The sequence below is a fragment of the Meriones unguiculatus genome, chromosome 1 (assembly GCF_030254825.1).
Source record: "Meriones unguiculatus strain TT.TT164.6M chromosome 1, Bangor_MerUng_6.1, whole genome shotgun sequence".
Classification (NCBI taxonomy): domain Eukaryota; kingdom Metazoa; phylum Chordata; class Mammalia; order Rodentia; family Muridae; genus Meriones; species Meriones unguiculatus.
In genome coordinates this window covers 197,947,234-197,963,889 of record NC_083349.1, presented here as the reverse complement: position 1 = coordinate 197,963,889, position 16,656 = coordinate 197,947,234, and the positions used below count along the sequence as shown (strand labels likewise).

At 38.8% G+C, this 16,656-nt stretch overlaps 1 pseudogene; it reads left to right on the top strand.

Annotated features, from left to right (window-relative positions):
- The first annotated feature begins 14,064 nt into the window (after positions 1-14,064).
- On the top strand, positions 14,065-14,992 carry LOC110544518 (vomeronasal type-1 receptor 4-like; annotated as a pseudogene).
- The last annotated feature ends 1,664 nt before the right edge of the window (positions 14,993-16,656 follow it).

Genomic DNA, 16,656 nt, shown 5'->3' with positions numbered 1-16,656 from the left:
AGATGCCTGTAAACATACAAGAAGTCTACAGAACGGCAATTTGATTGGAGCAGAAAAGAAAATTCTCCAGCTACATAATAATCAAAACACTAAAAAAACCTACAGTAAAAAAAAAAAAAAAAAAAAAAAAAAAGGAATGTTAAAAACTGCACTCTACCCAAAGGTTGCCCATAAGTCTCAGCATCTGCACTGATAGTCTGCATGGTAGAGCCTTTCAAAGGTCCTCTGTGTCAGGCTCCTGACTTATTCCCTCTTTTCTCCTTCTTCTGATGTCCATCCTCTTTGTCTTTCTGGATAGGAATTGAGCATTCTAGCAAGAGTCCTCCCTCTTGATTAGTTTCTTTAGGAGTACAGATTTTAGTAGGTTTATCCTATATTATATGTCTATATGAGTCAGTATATACCGTGTGCATCTTTCTGCTTCTGGGATAGCTCACTCAGGGTGATCTTTTCCAGATCCCACCATCTACCTGCAAATTTCATGATTTCCTTGTTTTTTATTGCTGAGTAATATTCCATTGTGTAGATGTACCACAATTTGTGCATCCATTCCTCCACTGAAGGGCATCTGGGTTGTTTCCAGCTTCTGGCAATTACAAATAAAGCTGCTACAAACATGGTTGAGCAAATGTCCTTATTGTGTACTTGAGCCTCTTTTGGGTATATGCCTAGGAGTGGTATAGCTGGATCTTGAGAAAATGCTATTCCCAGTTGTCTGAGAAAGCGCCAGATTGCTTTCCAGAGTGGTTGTACAAGTTTACATTCCCACAAGCAGTGGAGGAGGGTTCCCCTTTCTCCACAACCTCTCCAGCATGTGTTGACACTTTAGTTTTTGATCTTAGCCATTCTGATGGGTGTAAGGTGAAATCTTAGGGTCGTTTTGATTTGCATTTCCCTGATGGCTAATGAGGTTGAGCATTTCTTTAAGTGTTTCTCTGCCACTCGATATTCCTCTATTGAGAATTCTCTGTTTAGATCTGTACTCCATTTTTTAAATTGGATTACTTGATTTTTTTGCTGTTTAACTTCTTTAGTTCTTTATATAGGGAACCTGGTGAAAGAAGTGGGAAACAGTAGGATCTGGAAAGGACAGGAACTCCACAAGGAGAGAAACAGAACCAAAAAATCTCAGCACAGGAGTCTTTCCTGAGACTGATACTCCAACCAAAGACTATGCATGGAGATAACCTAAGACCCCTGCACAGATGTAGCCCATGGCAGTTCAGTATCCAAAAGGGTTTCATTGTGATGGGAACAGGGACTGTATCTGACATGAACTAATTGGCCTGCTCTTTGATTACCTCCCTCTTAGAAGGAAGCAGCATTGCCAGGCCACAGAGGAAGACAATGCAGCCACTCCTGATAAGACCTAATTGATTAGGATCAGAAGGAAGGAAAAGAAGACCTCCCCTATCAGTGGACTTGGGGAGGGGCATGCATGCAGAGGGTGGAGGAATGGAGGGATTGGGAAGAGCGGAGGGAGGGAACCACAGGGGTGATACAAAGTGAAAAAAGTGTAATTAGTAAAGAATTAAAAAAAGAACTGCAAGGGAAAAAGCCAACTAACTGAGAAAGACAGACCTATCAGAATTACATCCATATTCTCAACAGAGGCTTTAAAACTTACAAGGACCTGGACAGATAACTTGCAACCCTAAAAGACCACAGATGACAACCTAGACTATTATACCCAACAAAACTCTCAATCAACGTCTATGGAGAAAACAAGCTATTCAAAAACAAAAGCAAATTTAAACAATATCCATCCACAAAGAAATACTAGAAGGAAAATTCCAACCCAAGGTGGTTAACTATATAAAAAAAAATAACTCACAGGAAATATATAATTTCACACCAGCAAAACAAAAACAAAAAACAATGAAAGAAACGAAACACACACAAATGCACACACTAACACCACCAACATCAAAATAACAGGAATTAACAATCATTGATCATTAATATCTCTCAATATCAATGAACTAAATTTTTCCAATAAAAAGAGACAGACTAACAGAATGGATGCAAAAACAGGATCAATCATTTTGGTGCATAAAATAAACACACCTCAGCAACAAAGACAAACATTACCCCAGAGCTTTTCCAAGCAAATAGACCCCAAAAGCAAGTTGGAGTAGCCATTCTAATAGCCAATAAAAATCAACTTTCTGTCAAAGGATGTTTCATAATCATCAAAGAAAAAATTCACCAAGATGATGTCTCAATTCTGAATATCTATGTCCCATATTGAAGAACACCCACAATTGTAAAAGAAACATTGCTAAAGATCAAATCATACATTGATCTCAAGAGATTAATAGTAAGGAGACTTCAACACCTCTTGCTCACCAATCATCGAGACAGAAGCTAAACAGAAAAATAATGACACTAACAGATTTTATAAACCTAAAAGACCTAGCAGATATCTATAAAACATTCTATCCAAACAAAAAGAATAGACCTTCTTCTCAGCACCACGCAGAACCTTCTCCAAAACTGACTACGTAGATGGTCACAAAGCAAATCTCCACAAAGAGAAGAAATTTGAAATATCACTTTGTATTTTAACAGACTGCCGTGGATTAAAACTGGACTTCAATAACAACAGAAACAACAGAAAGCCTACAAACTCATGGACACTGAATAACTGTCTACTCAATAATCACTGTGCCAGGGAGGAAATAAAAACATTAAAGACATTCTAGCATTCAGCGAAAATGAAGGCACAACATACCCAAACTTATGGGCCACAATGAAAGCAGTGCTAAGAGAAAAATTCATAACACTAATACCTTCATAAAGAAATTGGAGAGATCTCATATTAGCAATTTAAAAGCACACTTAAAAACTCTAGAACAAAAAGAAGCAAACACACACAAGAAGAGTAGATGTCAGGAAATAGTAAAACTCAGGGCTGTAAACAATAAATTAGAGAAAAAGAGAACAAAACAAAGAATCAACAAAACCAAGAGCTGTTTCTTTGAGAAAATCAAGATAGACAAACCCTTAGCAAAAATAACTATGAGGCAGATAAACAATATTCAAATTAACAAAATCAGAAATGAAATGGGCATATAACAATAGACACAGATGAAATCCAAATAATCTTTAGGTCTAACTTCAAAAACCTGTAGTACACAAAATTAGAAAATCTAAATGATAGATTTTTATCATAAATACCACTTACCAATATTATCAATATAGGTTAAACAGTTTAAATAGACCTATAACCACTAAGGACATAGAAGCAGTCATTAAAAGTCTCCCAACCCTCCCCCACCCAAAAAAGCCCTGGGTCATATGGTCTAAGAGAAGAATTCTACTTGACTTTCAAAGAAAAGCTAATACCAATACTCCTCAAACTACTCCACAAAATACAAACAGAAGGAACATCGAGAAACTCATATTATGAGGTGACAGTCACCCTGGTACTTAAACCATACAAAGAGTTAGGAAATAAAGAGAATTTCAGGTCCTATTTCTATTCTGAACATTGATGGGAAGAATACTCAATAAAATACTTACAAACCAAATCCAAGAACACATCAGAAACATCACATCATGATCAAGTAAGCTCCATTCTGGGAATGTTGGGATGGTTCAATATATGAAAATATATCAACACAATTCACCATAAACACGCTGAAAGGAAAAAAACCCACTTAATTATTCCATTACATGCTAAAAAAATTCTTTGACAAAGCCAACATTCCTTCATGTTTAAAGTCTTAGAGAGATCAGAGATACAAGGCACATATCTAAACACAATAAAGGCAGGGTACAGCAAGACAGTAGCCAACATTAAATTAAATGGAGAGAAACTTAAAGCAAGCCCACTATAAGGGACAAGACAAGGCTGCATACTCTCCATATCTATTCAATAGTACTTGAAGTTCTAGCTATTGCAATAAGACAGTTAAAGTAGATTAAGGGGATAAAAATTGGAAAAAAGTCAAAGGATTGCTATTCACAGATGATATGACAGTATACATAAGTGAGCCCCAAATTCTATTAGAGAACTCCTACAGCTGATAAATTCCTTCAGCAATGTGGCTTGATACAGAATTATCTCAAAAAAAAAAATCAGGAGCCCTCTTTTATGCAAGCAATAAACAGACTGCAAAAGTAATTAGGGAAGCATCACCTCTCACAATGGCCATAAATATTATAAAACACCTTGGTGTAACTCTAGCTGAGCAAGTGAAAAACAGGTGTGACAAGAACTCGAGTCTTTGAAAAAAAAATTGAAGAAGATATGAGAAGATGGAAAGATCTTCCATGTGCTGGATCAGTAGGATTAACATAGAAAAATATCCACATTATCAAAAACAATCTACTAAATATATGAAATTCCCATTGACATTCCAAGACAATTTTTTAATTGTTTTTTTAAATTCTTTATTAATTACACTTTATTCACTTTGTATCCCCCCTGTGGTTCACTCCCTCCTCCCGTCCCAATCCCTCCCTTCCTCCACCCTCTGTATGCATGCCCCTCCCCAAGTCCACTGATAGGGGAGGACTTCTTTTCCCTGCAGACTATCAATGCAGGTGCTGAGACTTATGGGCAACCTTTGGGCAAAGTGCAGGGAATATTATGAAAGAAGTAAGAAACAGTAAGATCTGGAGAGGACAGGAGCTCCACAAGGAGAGAAACAGAACCAAAAAATCTCAGCACAGGGGTCTTTCCTGAGACTGATACTCCAACCAAGGACCATGCATGGAGATAACCTAAGACCCCTGCACAGATGTAGCCCATGGCAGTTCAGTATCCAAGTGGGTTCCATTGTGATGGGAACAGGGACTGTATCTGACATGAACTGATTGGCCTGCTCTTTGATTACCTCCGCCTGAGGGGGAAGCAGCATTGCCAGGCCACAGAGGAAGACAATGCAGCCACTCCTGATAAGACCTAATTGACTAGGATCAGAAGGAAGGAAAAGAAGACCAAGACAATTTTTAACAGACCTTGAAAGAGTAATCCTTAACTTCATATAGAAAAAAAAAAAACCCCAAAATTGCTGAAACAATCCTGTACAATAAAAGAAATTCTGAAGGTATCACCATCACTGATTTCAAGCTGCACTACAAAGCAATAGTAATGAAAATCTGATGCTATTGGCATAAAAACCTACAGGATGATCAATGGAATTGAATAAAAAAACTAGACACCTATGAACTCCTGTTTGTTTGTTTTTTTTTGACAAAAAAAAATCATACAATGAAAAAAAGAAAGCATCTTCCACAAATATTTCTGGTCAAACTGGACATCTGCATGCAGAAGAATGCAGATCAATCCATATTTATCACTGCACAAACTCACATCCAAGTGAATCAAAGACCTCAACATAAAACTGGACACACAAAATCTAGTAGAAGAGAAAGTGGGTAATAGCCTTGAACTCAGTGACAGAGAAGACAGTTTTCTGAACTGAACACCAACAGTTTAGCCATAATTAATGGAACCTCAAAAAACTAAAAAGCCTCTGTAAGGTAAAGGACACAGTCAATAGAATAAAATAGCACCAACAGAATGGAAAAAGATATTCACACAACTTTATATCCAACAAAGTGCTAATATCCAAAATATATAAACCATGGGATATTAGACACCAACATACCAAATAACCCAATTAAAAATGGGGTACAAATATAAACAGAAAGGTGTTTTCTGGACCAGATTTTGTGCCCAAAAATCTGGGCACAAAGGTGTTTTCTGTGACTGATACTCCAATCAAGGACCATTCATGGAGATAACCTAGAACCCCTGCACAGATGTAGAGTCCATGGCAGCTCAGTATCCAAGTGGGTTCCCTAAAGGGACTGTCTCTGATAAAAACTCTGTGGCTGGCTCTTTGATCACCTCCTCCTGAGGGGGGAGCAGCCTTACCAGGCCACAGAGGAAGACAATGCAGCTACTGCTGATGAGACTTGATAGACTATGATCAGAAGGAGAGGAAGACCTTCCCTATCAGTTGACTTGGGAAGGAGCATGCATGTAGAAGGGGGAGGGAGGGTGGTATTGGGAGGGGATGAGGGAGGTAATTACATGGGGGAAACAGAGTGAATAAAGTGTAATTAATAAAAAAAAATTTAAAAAGATATTTAAATTAAGAATAAAAAAAACAAACATAAACAGAAAATTCTAAACAAAGGAATCTCTCATGTCCAAGAGACACTACAACCCACAGACCCAAAGGTGTTAAGTAATAAGGAGGGCCCAATGGAGGATGCTTGAGTCTCACTCAGAAGGACAAAAAAAGTAGGCATTAGAGGTAGATGGAGGGAACTGGGTAAAATAAGGGATACAGTCGGGAGCAGAGCAAGGAGAATAGAAGAGTGAGGAGAATAGAAGAGAGAAGAGGGCCAGGTGAGAGAGTAGAAATCAGAGCTGGGGGAATATGTGGAATGTGCCAGAAACCTGTGGCAGGGTAGGATATGGAAAAGTATATGGGCCACCAAAGCTGAGGCTCCTATAATGCAGCAATATGAAGCCTGATGTGGTTACCTACCATGGCCATTCAGGACTACAAGTGGAGGGATAAGGACATCAACCAAACTAAAATTCCTTTGATCCAAAATTTCTCCTGCCTACAAGATATGCAGGGACAAAGATGGAACAAAGATTGAGCCAACCAAGACAAGCCTTACTTGAGACCCATTCCTTGGGAAAGAACCAATCTCTGACACCATTAATGTTACTATGATATGCTTGTAGACAGGAGCCTAGCATAACTTCTCTGAGAGGCTTCACCCAGCAGCTGATGGAAACAGTTTCAGAGACCCACATCCAAACACTAGACAGAACTTGAAGAGTTCCATGAAAGAGTTGGGGGAAAGACTGAGAAAGCTGGAGGTGTCAAGGACTCCACAACAATACTACAGAGTCAACTATCCTGGGCCAATGGGAGATCACAGAGAGTGAACCACCAAACAAATAACATGCATGGACTGCTCCTAGGCCCCATGCATATATGTAGCAGATGTGCAGCTTGGTCTTCAAGTGAGTTCCTCAACAAATGGAGTGAGGGCCCGTCAGACTTTAATTCCAGCCTTTGGTTCCTGTTCCCCTAACTGGATTGCCCTGTTTGGCTTCAAGAGGAGAGGGTACTTCTAGTTCTGCAGCAACTTAATGTTCGAGGGCAGTTTGGTACCCATGGAGGATCTCTCACTTCTCTGAGAAGGAGAGGGCAAAATGGGAAGGGGGTGTGTGAGAGGGGACTGGAAGGAGAGGAATGGGGGTTGGAATCAGCATGTAATGTGTATAAATAAATAAATTAATGGAAAAAAATCAGGTACAGAGGTAAACGAAGAATTCTCAACAGATGATTCTTTAATGGTCAAGAAGCACATAAATAAGTGTTCAAAATCCAGAGTCATCAGGGAAATGCAAATTAAATCTACTCTGAGATTCCATCTTATGACCGTCAGAATGACTACGATCAAAAACTGAGACTCATTGCCAAACTTTGGAGAGTGTGCAGAGAATCTTATAAAAAGAAGGGGGAGTTGAAAGACCTGGAGGGGACAGGAGCCTATAAGGAGAGCAACAGAACCAAGAAATCTGGGCCAGTCTGAGACTGATACCTCAACCAAGAACCATGCATGGAGATAAACTAAAACCCCTGCAGAGATGGAGTCCATGCAGCTCAGTGTCCAAGTGGAGTTCCCTAGTAAGGGGAACAAGAGCTGTCTTTGACATGAACTCAGTGGCTGGCTCTTTGATCACCTCCCCCTGAGGGGGGCAGCCTTGCCAGGCCACAAAGGAAGACAATGCTGCCAGTCTTGATGAGACCTGATAGGCTAGGGTCAAAGGGAAGGGGAGGAGGACCTCTCCTATCTGTGGACGGGGGGAGGAGCATGGGAAGAGAAGAGGAAAAGGACTACAGCTGGGATACAAGGTGAATAAATTTTAACAAATAAAAATAATTAATTAATTAAAAACTAAAGTCACAGCACTTTTTGGCAAGTATGTGAAGAACGAGGAACACTCCTCCATTGCTGGTGGTAGTGCAAACTTAAACTATTTTGGAAATCAATCTGGCATTTTCTCAGAAAATTGAAAATAATTCTAAGTCAAGACCTAGCTATACCACTTCTGAACATATATCCAAAAGATGCTTCACAAAACTGTAAGGATGGTTGATCAATTATATTGATAGAAGCTTTATATAATAGCCAGAAACTGGACACAACATAGATGTCCTTTAGCCTAAGAATGGTTAAAGAAAATGTGATACATTTACACAATGTAATATTTCTCTGCCATTAAAAACAGGACATCATGAAATTTGCAGGCAAAAGAATTGAACTAGAAATATAATCCTTAGTTTGGTAATGCAAACTCAGGAAGATGAACATGGTATGTATTCACTCATAAATGGATATTAATCATAAAGAACAAGATAATCATGTTAAAATCCACAGACCCCAAGAAGCTAAGAAACAATGAAGGGGCACATGAATCTCATTGAGAAAGAGAAATAGATTAAATGTTAGGGGTGGTTGGTAAGTTGAGACTGGTTTGGGGAAGGGGTGGGGATGGCAAGAGGAGAGATGAGGTGGGGTGAAGATGGAGGCAGAGTACTAGAAGAGACAACTGGATAGAGTAGGCATTTCAAGGATGAGCTTGAAACCTAGGACAATGGAAACTCCCAAGAATCTATGACGTTGACCCTAGCTAAGACTTACAGCAGTGGGGGATATTTAACCTGATCTGGCCATCTTCTGTAACTTGGCAAGATTTAACATTTAATTTATTTCTCCTTTTCAGTGAGATTCATGTGCTCCTCTTTAACTTTCATCAGTGAGGCTTTACCCAGGATGGACCCACAGCTAAACATTAAGAGGCAATTACACAATCCTGAGTAACAGGGGAAGCAGGATTGAAGGAACAAGGGAGGTCAAGGACACTACAAGAAAACCAACAGAATCAACTAACCTTGGTTCATAGGGGCTCATAGAATCTGAACTCCAACCAGAGAGCATACATGGTATGGACCTAGGCCCTCTGCACATGTGCAACAGTTGAGGAACTGGGTCTTCATGTGGAACTCCTAAAGTAGGACCAGGGGCTGTCTCAGACTACATTTTTTACTTTGGGTCCCTTTCACTTAACTGGGGTGCTTTGTCTATGCTCAGTAGGAATTACCCATGAAACAGTTTTAATAGGTCTTTAGTATTTTTTAACTTCCTACATGTTCTCTTCTCTCTACTGTCTTTCTATCCCCTAATTATAATTGTCCTCATGTTCCATTTTCCTCTTTAATTTTGAAATGACTGTGTTCTAGTGAAAGGTTCTTATCCTTATGTCTTTTACTTAACTACTGGATTTTATATAGGTATTAAAACACACATAATTCAAGATTCAAAGCTAATGCCTACAAACCAGAGAAATAAGCAATATTTGTTTTAAGTTTTGCTTTATCATAGGCAGAATGATTGCTTTTCAGTGATCAATTTACCTGCAAACTTCATCATATCATTTTTCTTGAGAGATGAATAAATGGTATAAATGTACCCCATTATCATAATCCATTCATCACCTGATGGACATTTTGGGAGGTTGGTCTAGGCTGTGTATGCAAATAATAAATTCTGAACATCAGTTTCTGGTTGCTGCCCAGATGAGTGCATTTTCACATACATTGATCTTTGTTGTGTAAATTTTGATCCCCAACATTCTCTGATTGGTTAAAATAAAGAAAGGCTGGAGCCTGTAACTGGGCAGAAATAGCAGTAGGTGGAGCTTTGGTTCCTGAGTTGGAGGGTCTCAGCAGGGACTATGATGTGGAAAGCAGAGAAAAAGGAGAAGGAAGAAGATAGAGAAAGAGGACATGGCTTGATTTGCCAGATACAGCACAGAAAGGAAGACTTATTGAAAAGTAACCTCGGGTGCGAGGCTGAGAAATAGCAAAATATCATACAAGTTTGATATCTGTGCAGCTCTTGTGCTTCAAAGCTCACAAAATAAATAACAGTCTCTCTTGCTCAAATATTTAGGGAGCAAGCTTTGTAAAAAAATTAATTTCTTATTAATATTAATTTTTGATACAGACATTTAATGCACCAGCAATGAACATGGGTGGTTTTCTATATTAGTTATTGATTACTCAATCCATATTTTTGAACATCTTTACCTACATTTACAGAATTGATTCTTTACATATAAAATTCTATTCAAAATAGCACAAGCTGTTATACTTTTTATTATTATTTTTATTTTTATTAATTACACTTTATTCACTTTGTATCCTCCCATAAGCCCCTCCCGCCTCCCCTCTCAATCCTACCCTCCCATCCCCTTCTTCACGCATGCCCCTCCCCAAGTCCACTGATAGGGGAGGTTCTCCTCTCCTTCCTTCTGAACTTAGTCTATCAGATCTCATCAGGAGTGGCTGCATTGTCGTCTTCTGTGGCCTGGTAAGGCTGCTCCCCGCTCAGGGGGAGGTGATCAAAGAGCAGGCCAATCAGATTATGTCAGAGGCAGTCCCTCTTCCCATTACTATGGAACCCACTTGGACACTAAAATGCCATGGGCTACATCTGTGCAGGGGTTCTAGGTTATCTCCATGCATGGTACTTGGTTGGAGTATGGGTCTCTGGGATGATCCCTGTGTTCAAATTTCTGGTTCTGTTGCTCTCCTTGTGGAGTTCCTGTCCTCTCCAGATCTTACTATTTCCCAATTCTTACATAATATTCCATGCACATTGCCCAACAATTGGTCATAAGTTTCATCATCTGCTTTAATAACAAACGGTGCTGGTCTAACTGGATGACTACATGTAGAAAAATGAAAATAGATCCATACTTATCACCCTGCACAAAACTAAAGTCCAAGTGGATTAAAGACCTAAACATAAAGCCAGACACATTAAATCGGTAAGAAGAAAAAGTGGGGAATACCCTAGAACTCATTGGTACAGGGGACAACTTCTTGAAGCAAACACCAACAGCACAGGCTCTAAGAGCAACAATCAATAAATGGGACCTCATGAAATTGAAAAGCTTCTGTAAAGCAAAGGACACCGTCATTAAAATAAAACGACTGCCTACAGATTGGGAAAGAATCTTCACCAACCCTTTTTCTATTAGAAGGCTGATATCCAGTATATATAAAGAACTAAAGAAGCTGAAAAGCAGCAAACCAAGTAATCCACTTAAAAATGGGGAACAGAGCTAAACAGAGAATTCTCTGTAGAGGAATATCAAATGGCAGAGAAACACTTAAAGAAATGCTCAATATCATTAGCCATCAGGGAAATGCAAATTAAAACAACCCTGAGATTTCACCTTACACCCATCAGAATGGCCAAGATGAAAAACAAGTGACAATACCTGCTGGAGAGGCTGTGGAGAAAGGGGAACCCTCCTCTACTGCTGGTGGGAATGTAAACTTGTATAACCACTCTGGAAATCTATCTGTCGCTTTCTTAGACAACTAGGAATAGTGCTTCCTTGTACCCGAATCAGGTGGGGGGATCAGGTGGTGGAATCAGGTGGGGAGATCAGGTGGGGGGTGGTTCCCAGTCTCAGAAAGCAATCTATCCAGGTGGTCAAAGCTAATTGCAGCCTCCGGCGCCAACATCCCTCCTGACTACGTGCCTGGGATTCTTGGTCTCCGGCACTTCCTCAAGACCCTACCACTACCAAGAGCCATACCACTCCTAGGTATATATCCAAAAGAGGCTCAAGTACACAATAAGGACATTTGCTCAAGCATGTTTGTAGCAGCTTTATTTGTAATAGCCAGAAGCTGGAAACACCCCAATGCCCCTCAACTGAAGAATGGATGCAGAAATTGTGGTACATCTACACAATGGAATATTACTCAGCAATGAAAAATAAGAAATTTATGAAATTTGCAGGTAAATGGTGGGAACTGGAAAGGATCATCCCGAGTGAGCTGTCCCAGATGCAGAAACAAACACATAGTATATACTCACTTATATAGACATGTAACATAGGATAAACCTACTAAAATCTGTACATCTAAAGAAACTAATCAAGAGAAAGGACCCTGACTAAAATTCTCAATCCCCATCCCAAAAGGCAAAGAGGACGGACATCAGAAGAAGAAGAAAACAGGAAACAAGCTAGAAATCTGCCACGGAGAGCTTCTGAAAGGCTCTGCCTTGCAGACTATCAAAGCTGTTATCCTTTTAATAAGACTCCATGGTTATCTCAGAAATGTAGTCATAATTTATCTCAAAACACATGGGCACTGGAATAAGACAAGGACTCATGGATGAAACACTGGTTTTGGTTGTGTGATTTGTCAGATTAAAATATTTCATCCCACATGGGAAAATACAAGACTTGATATCACAGGTTAATGAGCTTTTGTGGAAGGATTTGATATCAATATGATTTCACAAGAATGAAAGCATAAGCTCTACTGCACCCCCTGGAAATTCACCTAACAAGTCCCTTGAATTCCCCTCCAGTGAACCTCTTCACATATGATGACAGCACCAATTTATAACTTAGATTCTCCCAAAGAAAATATGGAAAACTTCTAACTACTGTACAGCTACTCATTAAGATCTAACAAACTGTTGGGCATCATCATGAATTATCAGGAAGTGAAAATGATGATTTTCTCTAGGGATAAATGATTTTCTTTTCATTAGAGTGTTCCAACATCCCCATACAGACATTGTCAATAACACCACAGAGGACATAGTAATGGACTCTCTGAGGAATGCTAGGTCCACACAGTGTACCTTTATGATCTCTGAAATCTGGACACATTCAGTGCTCTGCACAGCACTTCACGGACAATATGAGACAGGTAGGAATTTCTTTGGATCTTTTTTAGGAAGCAGATGCCCAGAGAAGGTTTTCAAAGGCAGAGGAAGCGAGAGCTGTGTTTCTGCAGTAACTGTTCAGGAGCTGGACTTCATCCTTGTGAGCAACCCCATCCTTGCTATGCCTGGGCAGGTGAGATTCCTTCAACTGTAGATTTCTGCTGAAGTTCTCTTCTGCCTTCTACAATACACAATGTATTCTGAAGCCAACATTAATCATTGCAATGCTTTCATTTTTGTTTCCACAGTTTACCTAACTACATCAATGTTTTAATTATTCTAAGAAATGTCTATTTCATGGCTCAGTACTCTTCTGAAAATGTCTTTTAATGTAACAACTGTATGTGAAATTACCAGTTTTACCTGTGGATGGACCTGATTGTTCCTATGAAAAACAAACGAACAACTAAGTTGCATACTAAACATGAGCTTTTATTGAGTTTCAAATAACCTTCTTATGCTTATATGATGCTGTTTGTGGCTTGGGTAGATGAAACCAGGAAATGAGTCAGGTAGGTGCCCAGCAGTTTTCTTTTAAAACATTTAAAGTTCAGAAACTCATGAAAGAATGATATCTTTCAGTTCTTCAGATATTTTTGAACATAGATGATATTTGCATAAATAACACTTCATCTGTTTGAACAAAACACTAGTGACTTTTTCAGAAATAGTTTGTATTCCATTACTATGATGTGTAGTCTAAATGTATATCAAAATTAGATTGTTTATTTTGGGGAACATTCTTCAGTAATATTGTTTTATATAAAAAGTATAAATTTAAATTTGTATTATATTTTTTAAAGTTATGCTTATTTCATTTCAGGCATGCAGTGAGACAAAGTAGAATGGAGGGCATTTAATCCATAACAGTCTCTCAAAAAATATTTCTTTTCATAGTTTTACAACATGAGGAAAGACTGAATTCTCATAAAGTAAAAATATTCTCCTATGTATAAATATCATGTATAAGTATGCTATGCCTATAGTGTGATAAAATGTGTGTCATATTGTTGAGCAACAAAGATAAAGTTGCATCACACACAGAGTTTCATCATGAGGCAAGAGAACGTAAAATAAGTGTAAAGTTGATATTTTGGATTCATGTCCATGCAGTGTTTTCCACTTGTATCTCTTGTAGGGTGATAAAGTAGTGTTGCACTTCTTGGGAAAAGAAAAGACTCCAAATCACTGGAAAAGAGAATTGAGAACACTCTAGAGAAAATACCATCGAACCTTACTACATGGTTCAATGAAGCCTTGGCCATGTTGTCTCAGAATGATGCCCTCAAAACCAGGGAGGAGGTGGTTCTTCAGATCCTTTTGCTTTGCCAGGTTGGGGTTGGGACTGTGGCCAACTTTCTTCTGTTTGTGAAGAATTTCTCTCCAGTCTTGAATCACTCTCAACTGAGGCCCATACACGTCATTCTGGCCAACTTAGCTGTGGCCTGTGCCTTGATTCTCTTCCTCTTGGGATTCTTAAAAATTATGTCTGTTTTTGTTCCAAGACAGCCCCCGTCTGACCTCACATGTAAACTTGTCTACTTCTTATACCTGGTTGTCAGAGGCACAAACTTGTGCTCAACCTGTGTTTTGAGCACCTATCAGTTTGTCACTGTTGTTCCTGGTAACTGGGTTAGAGAGATACTCAGAGAAAGATCTCCCAAGATGGTGAGTTATTCTTGTTACAGTTGTTGGTTGTTCAGTGTCATAAATAATGTCTACATTCCAATGAAAGTCACTGGTCCACAGAAGAAAGTCAATGACTCTGACTCTAAAAGCAAGAGGGTCTGCTCCACCTCTGGTTTCAGGATAGGCATGGGCTTCTTGCGTTTTGCTTATGACATCATATTCATCAGTTTCATGGTCTGGACCAGTGTCTCCATGGTGATTCTTCTGAAAAGACACCACCAGAGACTGCAGCACATCCACACCTCCAGTCTGGACAACAGAGGCAATGCTGAGACCAGAGCCTCTCACACCATCCTGATGGTTGAAGCTCACATTTGTGAGCTTTTACCCTCTAGACTGTATCTGTACTTTCCTTCATATTTCCTTTGTGGACTCTCTTCTTTGGTTGAGGGAGGTCAAAGAGGTTTTAGCTGCAAGCTTCCTCACCATTTCTCCATTACTGTTGATCTTTAGGAATCCTAAGGATTCTTGTTTTGTGCTCTCCAGATGCTAAAAATCACAGTCCAAATGAAAAGAGAGAAAATAGCATTGGTAATATTCTATTAGCCATCAATATTCTATTCTATAAGATTATGTTAAATATCTTTCTTTATGAACCATGCATGGTCGCTCACTTCTGGTATCTCAGCACAGTGGATGTTGTGTGTGGGGGGTAGATTACCATGAACTCTAAAGCACCTCATACTAGACAGGGATGTCCACCTGACTGTGAGGCACAGAAACTGGCTTGTTCCTACCTGATCCTCGAGGAAAAAAATAGGAAAAAAGAAGGAAGCCTATCATCACAAAAATCAAATCATTTTAGGATGTAAGTGCTGTATTCTTGATGTGTTAGAGGATCAAATACACACCAAAAGTACAAAGTCTTGAAAATATTTTCCTTCTACTACTGAATGCTTTCAAACAAAATCATTGTAATTATTTGGAAGATTTCTAATATTTTTCCCTCACATGCATGAGACTAATAACCCATATGTAATTGGGAATTGGAAGATAGAAATTTTAGTTGTAAACAGAGAAGTGTGCTTGTCTGAGAGCAGCATAAGGTTTGTGAACAATAAATGTTGCTATCCTCTGTCTTGTGCCTTATGTCCACATATGTTACTCCCTAATGTTGGCATGTTTACTAGGAAAAATATCATGCAATGACAGATAGCTTCCAGTATATCTAGGTTCATTGACTTTGCCAAAGTCTTCCTGTACTTTAGAATAACGGCAAAGGCATGAGTTTTTATGTTTCATCATTGAAAATAAAAACTAACCCAAAGTTTTCCTTAGACCTATTTGTCTTTACCTATTTAGTCTGCCTTCCTCCTGACTGAATTTTTGTATCATCTTATTTGCGCACAAAATAGAACTTCCAATACTATAATTTTAATTGATGATATTTGTGTTTTTTTTCATATTTGATGAGCATCTTAGTTATTTTTATGGGTGTAAGATGGAATCTCAGATTCGTTTTCATTTGCATTTCCATGATGCCTATTAATGTTGAGTATTTCTTTCAAAAATTTATGAATTAATTCATTTATTTGTTCAGTACAATAGATCTATTTTGTATCCCAGTTGTAGGCCTTTCCCTCCTCTCTTTTCAGTCCTACCCACCCTCCCTCTTCTCCCTTTATGCTTCTCCCCTAGTCTACTGATAGAGGAGGACCTTCTCCCCTTCTATCTGACCCTAGCCTATCAGTTCTCTACAGGCCTTGTTGCACCTCTTCCTCTGTAGCCTGGCAAGGCTGTACCCCCTATGTAGGTGATAAAACAGCTGGGCACTGAGTTCTCATCAGAGTCTGCTCCTGATCTATTAGATTTCATTAGACAAGCCTTTGACATATGGGTTTTAGTATGTTTAGGAGAATGAAATAAAAATACAAAGAAAATCCAATATTCCCTACTTTTAGATAATGTTATCAATATGATTCTGTACTTAAGAAGCTATAAATACTCCTGAAAAATTCTTACCTATGATAAACTTAGTTATGTAATATCAAAAATATCACTCATATCAGTAGAAATGTTATTACTATAAAAATATTATTACCAATGAGAAGTGAGGGTGAGTGTGTGGGTGTGAGATAAGGACACATACACACAGAGAGAAAGAGGAGAAAGGTTAAAGAGAGAATGAGAGACAGTGAGAGAGAGTATCTAATGAAG